Source organism: Macaca fascicularis, chromosome 10 (genome assembly GCF_037993035.2).
Source record: "Macaca fascicularis isolate 582-1 chromosome 10, T2T-MFA8v1.1".
Taxonomy (NCBI): Eukaryota; Metazoa; Chordata; class Mammalia; order Primates; family Cercopithecidae; genus Macaca; species Macaca fascicularis.
In genome coordinates this window covers 1,607,690-1,614,367 of record NC_088384.1, presented here as the reverse complement: position 1 = coordinate 1,614,367, position 6,678 = coordinate 1,607,690, and positions in this window count along the sequence as shown.

Sequence of the window (6,678 nt, the reverse complement as noted above, 5' to 3'; positions counted from 1 at the left end):
GGCCCCTTTGTCACTGGGCCAGCACGTCCCCACCAGGATACACTGCAACTTAATCCCAGGAGGGTCTCGGGCAGGTCCTGGGGAGCTGGGAGAGGGGGCCGGCCTCTCCCACGGAGAAGGCACGGTTTGGAGACGTCCTGTTTCTTCCCAGCCAGCACCGTGGCCCGAGCACAGCAGACCCCAGGGGTAGGGTCACCTATTGGGAGCCGGCCCCTTTGGCCACCGAGTCTGTGCGTGTTCTCCGGGCCTCTCCATGCAGTCTTCTGTTGCTTTTCCAGAACTTCAGGGGCGGGCACCAGCAGCCCACCGAGGACACTGTTCTCAAGGTTGTGCCCCCCGGACTCTCACCCCAGGCTCACTCACCACAAGAGTGCAGGCCCCTCCCCGTCGCCGTCCACTGCCAGTGGTGCCCGCTGGACAGAGCGAGAGCCTTTGCCTGCACACCTCCCTGGCGCTGCCTGTCTGTGGCTGGCTCCAGAGCGGCAGGCGGCCGCAGCGCCTCAGCCATGTCCTCAGCTGACCCAGGGGCTGGGTGAGGTGAGGCAGCCTGAGACTGCTCCAGCGTGCTGAGCTGTGAGGAGGGGGCTGGGCCTTTGGCCCCCAGAGTGTTACTCAGAGGGTATGACCTTCAGCGGGGTGCCCTCCTCAGCCTGCTCCCCACTGCTTCCTCAGCCCCCCTGCTCCGGCTCTGTCCCTTTTCAGATTCCCAGGCCCCTGCAGGCCTGGGGTGGGGAAGCTGCCTGCCACCTGGGACAGGTGGTCATCACTGGCGCGACTCAGGGTGGGGGGCCCTGGCCCAGTGGCCCTGCCGTCCTCCCCATGTGCCCATGGCCAGCACGTGGGTGTGGACTGAGCCTGTGCCAGGTGGGCCCTGGGGGTTGGGGGGTTGGAAGGGACCAGGTACTGCAGGGGAATGGGGGACGGCGTCGGGGGCCAGAAAGGGTTGCTGTGATGTGGCTGGTGGGGCCGCCTGCTCTCAAGCCACACACACCCCCTCCAGGCCCAGTGCCCCTCCCCGCCTCCCTGGGGCTGGGGTCTTCCCAAACCCCAAGCCGGCTGCTCTGCACCAGTGAGGAGCCAGGCCTGGCCTGAGGGGGCTGTAGGGCACCCACCTCTCCAGAGACCACCTCCACCCACTCCCGGGGGATCCTTCCGGAGAGACCTTTCCCAGCCGCGAGCAGGGTCCGCTCTCCCCACAGTCTGGACTTTGGGAGGATCCCCCCAGAGCCAGGGAGGGGTACCTGGTCCCTTACCCCTCAAACAGCAGTCCAGGGCCAGCGTCCTTCTGCGCTCACCCACCCGCCTGCGACCGGGCTCTCTGGGCCACAGGGCGGCCACCACTCGAGAGTCACCCGCAAGCCTCCGGGTCCCGCCTGGGAGCGGTGACTGGTGGCCGCGGTGGGGGTGGGGAGCGGACAGCCACCGGGGATTCCCCCCACCTAGGCCCCCCCTCCAGCCTCTGTCCGGCGCCCCGGTCCACGGTCTGCCCGCTGCAGAGGAAGAACCCCGCCCTGCGCAGAGCGGGCTTGGGAGACCCCGGCGGGCGGCGGGGCGAGGGGTGGGGCGCGGGGGCGGTGTTGCTCCCGCGGGCGGGAAGCTCGGGGCGCGGCCCTGCCGGGAAAGGGGCGGTGCCGGAAGCGTCAGCTGGCCTTTCCCCGGCTAGAGGAGGCGGGGAGCAGATGGGGGTGCCACGAGGAGGTGGGGGGAGGGGACGCAATGGAGGCGCCGGGGTGCAGTGAAGAGCGAGACTGGGGCAGAGACGGGCTCAGGGACTGGGACAGGGGGATAAAGGTCTGGGAAGGAGCAGGTGTTGGGGGCGGAGGGCGCGGGGGGAAGTGGGGGAGCGGAGAGGAGCAGGGTGGGAGCGGAGTGGAGGGTGGGGGTCCGGGAGGAGTAAGGGCAGAGGGGAGGGGTGGGGGTCCGGGAGGAGCGGGAGTGCGGGCGGATGGGAGGGTGGGGATCTGCGAGGAGCAGGGGTGGGGCAAAGGGGAGAGTGAGGGGGGGTTCAGAAGGAGCAGGGGTTGGGGCGGAGGGGAGGGTGGGGGTCTGGGAGGAGCAGGGGTGGGGGCGGAGGGGAGGGTGGGGGTGTGTGAGGAGCAGGGATTGGGGAGGAGGGGAGGCTGCGGGTCCAGGAGAAGCAGGGGTGGGGGGTGTGGGGCCTGGGGTGAGCAGGGGTGGGGGCGGAGGGGAGGGTGGGGGTCCGAGAGAAGCAGGAGTGGAGGGGGTGGGGCCTGGGGTTAGCAGGGGTGGAGGGTGTGGGGCCTGGGGTGAGCAGGGTTGGGGACCTGCAGCCCGTGCCCAGCCCCACAGGGACCCGCCCGCGCTCCTCCCCCGCCTCTCCGCCCCCGCGCTCCTCGTCGCTGGGAAACCCCTGCGGGCGCAATGACGATGCGCAGGACGATGGCCGTGAGGGCACAGCCCGAGTTCTGGGGCGTGGGCCGGAGCGCGGTTGGCCTTGACCTTCTTGGAAAGCCCTTGGCGGCAGGTGACTTCGCTTAGTCACGGCCCCGCGGGCGGGGACTCCCCGAGGGAAAGGAGGCCCCGCGGAAGGAGGCGCTGAATGAGACGCATGAGCGCCACCGCCGCCACCGAACATCCCCAGGGGTGGAAGCCAGGACCTGCGTGCCCAGATCCCCCAGGCCCGGCAGTGGGCTCTGGACACAGCCGGCCCACAGGACGCCTGGCGGGGCCTCCGAGCTTTCCTGTTCTTTTCTGCAGCCTGGCTGGGCTTAGGGAGAGGTGGGGGGGTGCGCCCCTTGATGCTGGGGACGCGTGTGGCACAGGGAGCCGGGTGCAGCCAAGGCCTGGAGGGGTGCCTCCGGCCAGCCCAGGTCACGCTTCACCCTTCGTGAGGTCGGGATCTTTGTACAAGCTGGGCGCCACCTGTTTTTGTTTTTGTTTTTGTTTTCAAAAATGATCAGAGGGAACGAGCCTCAGCCAGGACAGGGGGCTATGAGGCTACCTGTTGCCAGGCCCACCCACCAGCCTGAATTCCGGCAGGGCTCTCCTCCTCCACCCACAGCCCTCCACCCACACCACTCCATCCACACCTCTCCAGTGGCTCCAAGGCCTATCTGATTTGGCCTCAGTTCACCTGTTTACTTCAGGGACACCTGGTTATCCTGCCAGAGGCAGGTTGGGGGGCCTGCAGGGCCAGCCTCTCTCAAATCCACTTCTGGCTGTGGCTGTATGGTCCCCACAGCGCTTCCTTACCCCTTCCCCACGCTGGAATCTGAGAACCAGATATGGGGGTCCTGGTCTCAGCGTCCCTCTCCATCCCGGGTGCCCTGCTGCTGCCAGCTTACACGCCCACCATCCCATCCTCAGGGTCAGTGTGGCTGCAGAATGGCCTCTGGGGAGAGTGGGGTGGGGGCTCTAGCCTGGTGTACCCCCAGCCTGCTGTCCCAGGTGAATGCAGACCCCTGGCTCAGCTGCTGACCAGATAACAGTGGCCCTTGTGCCGCAGCCTGGGTGGGGGCTGGGGTACCAGCCCCGGGTGTCTCCAGGCGCAGAATGGCACCCACCCCCACCCAACCCACAGGCAGCGGCCAGCAGGAGACATTGTCCGTCCCCCTCAACCCTGGCTATTAATAGCTCCCTGGGCTAGAAGCGGCTATAAATAGCCCCAGCCCCTCACACAGGCCCATTCAGGCCCCGCTGCCTGGGTGAGCACAGCAGCCACACTTGCACTCACTCAGAGCCGTGCACACAGGAACTGTGCCACTCCTGCCCCTCCACGCCATCTGCACTGAACAGATCCAGGCTGTCCCTGCAGCCCTCACAGGGTCTCCTGCGGCAGGGGAGGGCTCCGAATGGCTCTGGAGGCTTTTTCTTTGCTCCTCCCGCCACTGCCCAGAGTCCCCTGGGGGCTTCTAGCTACTCCTGGGTCCTACTCTGAGGCTTCTGGAAGTCAAACGCATTTGCCCAAAGCCAGCCTGGGGGGAGGTCCACCTGGAGGGAGGCCCAGCCCCTGCAGAGAACCAAGCCTGGCCTCTGCCCCAAGCACTGCCGCCTCGGGCCATGAGGCTCACAGGGTCCCCCAGCCCAAGGCTGGTCCAGCCTCCCACCTGCCCTGTGGGGCAGACGTCACTGCATTCCTACTCCTTGCCCTGGAGGCCTCATTGCTGTCAACAAGGCTGTGACCCCCACTGTGACTCCCACTCCCAGGGTGACAGGATGGGCAACTGGTCCAGGAGAGCCTGCTCTGTGGACCCCCTACCCGTCCACAATGTCCAGGCTCCGTGGCTGGTGGTGACAGGAGACAGGATGGGGGGCATGGGGGCTGCTGTTATTGTGTCCAGAGGAGAAAAGGAAAACAATCCTGTTTACGGAAAAGGAATGTCTGTCCACTGCCGCCAGCCCGTGGCCTTCCTGGGGGGACAGAGGCCCTTTGTTGGGAAAACAGGAAGCGAGGATTTCCAGGATCTGCCAGGCCGCCCGCCGGCCACCCGCCCCACTTCCGCCAATTCTCGGCAGCCTGCGCTGGCCACCAGCTGCCGGTCTGTCCATCCACGTTTCTGTCTATCCGTCTGACTGTGGGGCCCAGGCGTACAGCCTCAGCACATCCTGCTGTATGTGGTGCCCCAGTCACACAGGGACAAACACCCACGGGGTGTCCTCGGAGGGCCTGGGAGGGCAGCCTGGGAGCTGAGACCCAAGGAGTGGGGACCCGTGCCCCACACAGGGAAGGGCAGTGCCAGACATGGAGCAGGCGCCTGGGGCAGGGGCCATGGGGCAGGAACCAGGGAGGCGGGAACAGCCAAAGGGAAGCTGTGCCAGCCTCTCCCCTCCCCACCCAAGAGCCAGGGACGGTTTTGGGGTTAGGGGTCACTGTGTCCCTACTACCCAAACCCACATCCAGTCCATGGCCCACACGATGCTTGCCTGTCACTGACCCGGGACAGCATGGGCATGAGCTCACCCGCGCATGAACACCAGACGTGTGCACGCTCAGCTGACACTCTCACCTGCACACACACGCACACACCAACACCACAAGCACAGACGCCGGCACCGTCACGAGAGTGGAGACCACCCCAGGACACCAGCAGCTGCACCCCTGGTGGGGCTCTGTTGGCCAATGGTGCCCAGGGGACTGCTCCCAGCCCCTGTTGGGGGCTTCTCTGATTCTGTGTGGGTTCCCGTGTGCCCTGTTTGGGCTCTCACTGGTCAGAAGGGGCTGGCACAATGCCTGTGACCACAGTCTTGGGCAGGGGCAGGAGGTGCCATGATCAGGCAGGCCTGGGGCAGGACTCTGTTTAGGCCCAGCTGGAGGACCCTCTGCCCCCACCTCCACATCCCAAGTCGGCAGCTTCCTCCCACTGTGGTGGTGATACAGGAGATAGAAAGAAATTATTTAGGCAGATGGTGAGGGCAAAAGAGTCCTCAGCAGAACTTCCCTTCTAACAAAAAGCAGGCCGGGCAGGGTGGCTCACACCTGTAATCACAGCACTTTGGGAGGCCAAGGCGGGCAGATTGGCCCTGAGGTCAGGAGTTACAGACCATCCTGGCCAACATGGTGAAACCCCATCTCTACTAAAAATACAAAAGTTAGCCAGAGATGATGGTGTGCGCCTGTAATCCCAGCTACTCAGGAGGCTGAGGCAGGAGAAGCACTTGAACCTGGGAGGCGGAGGTTGCAGTGAGCTGAGATCTCGCCGCTGCACTCCAACTTGGGTGATAGAGTGAGCGTTAGTCTCAGTAAATAAATAAATAAATAAATAAATAAATAAATATTAGCCAGGTGTGGTGGCAGATGCCTGTAATCCCAGCTACTTGGGAGGCTGAGGCAGGAGAATCCCCTAAACTTGGGAGGCAGAGGCTGCAGTGAGCTGAGATCACACCACTGCACTCTCAGCGTGGGCAACAGAGAGAGACTCCGTCTCAACACAAAACAAAGAAAAGCAAAACGCAGTCCAAGAAATCACTTCTTTTCTAATGAAGAGCAGCCTGGAAGATTAGGCTGCAAGCATAGATCAGGCTGGAAGCTTGCACAGGAGATGGAGGCAGCTGCACAGATAGAAAGGGCTCCCTGGGGCCAGGAATGTCCACCCTGGGGCTCCATGTCCCTCTTAGTTAGCACATGCACAGTAAGAAAAAAATGAGTGGCATGGAGTAGCTGCCCACCTGCATAATAAAAGATTGGGGTGCTGGCCGGGCGCGGTGGTTCACGCCTGTTATTCCAGCACTTTGGGAGGCTGAGAAGGGCAGATTACCTGAGGTCAGAAGTTCGAGACCAGCCTGGCCAACATGGTGAAACTCTGTCTCTACCAAAAATACAAAAATTAGCAGGGCATGGGGGCGCATGCCTGTAATCCCAGCTACTCAGGAAGCTGAGTCAGGAGAATTGCTTGAACTCGGGAGGCAGAGGTTGTGGTGGGCCCAGATCGTGCCATTGCACTCCAGCCTGGGCAACAGAAGTGAAACTCTGTCTCAAAAAAAAAAAAAAAAAAAAGATTGGGGTGTTACACTATGCAGATGGCATGCCTGGTCCCAACCAGTTTGTCATACTCTATGTAGATCAGACACCGCCTCCCCACTAGCTCATCTATAAAAACCTCTGCATTTCATCTTGGATGGGCAACACATTTTTCCAGGACCCCTATCTGTAGCAGAGAGCTGTTCTCTCTCTCCTTTTTATTTATTTTTTTTCTTGAGACGGAGGCTCAGTCTGTCATC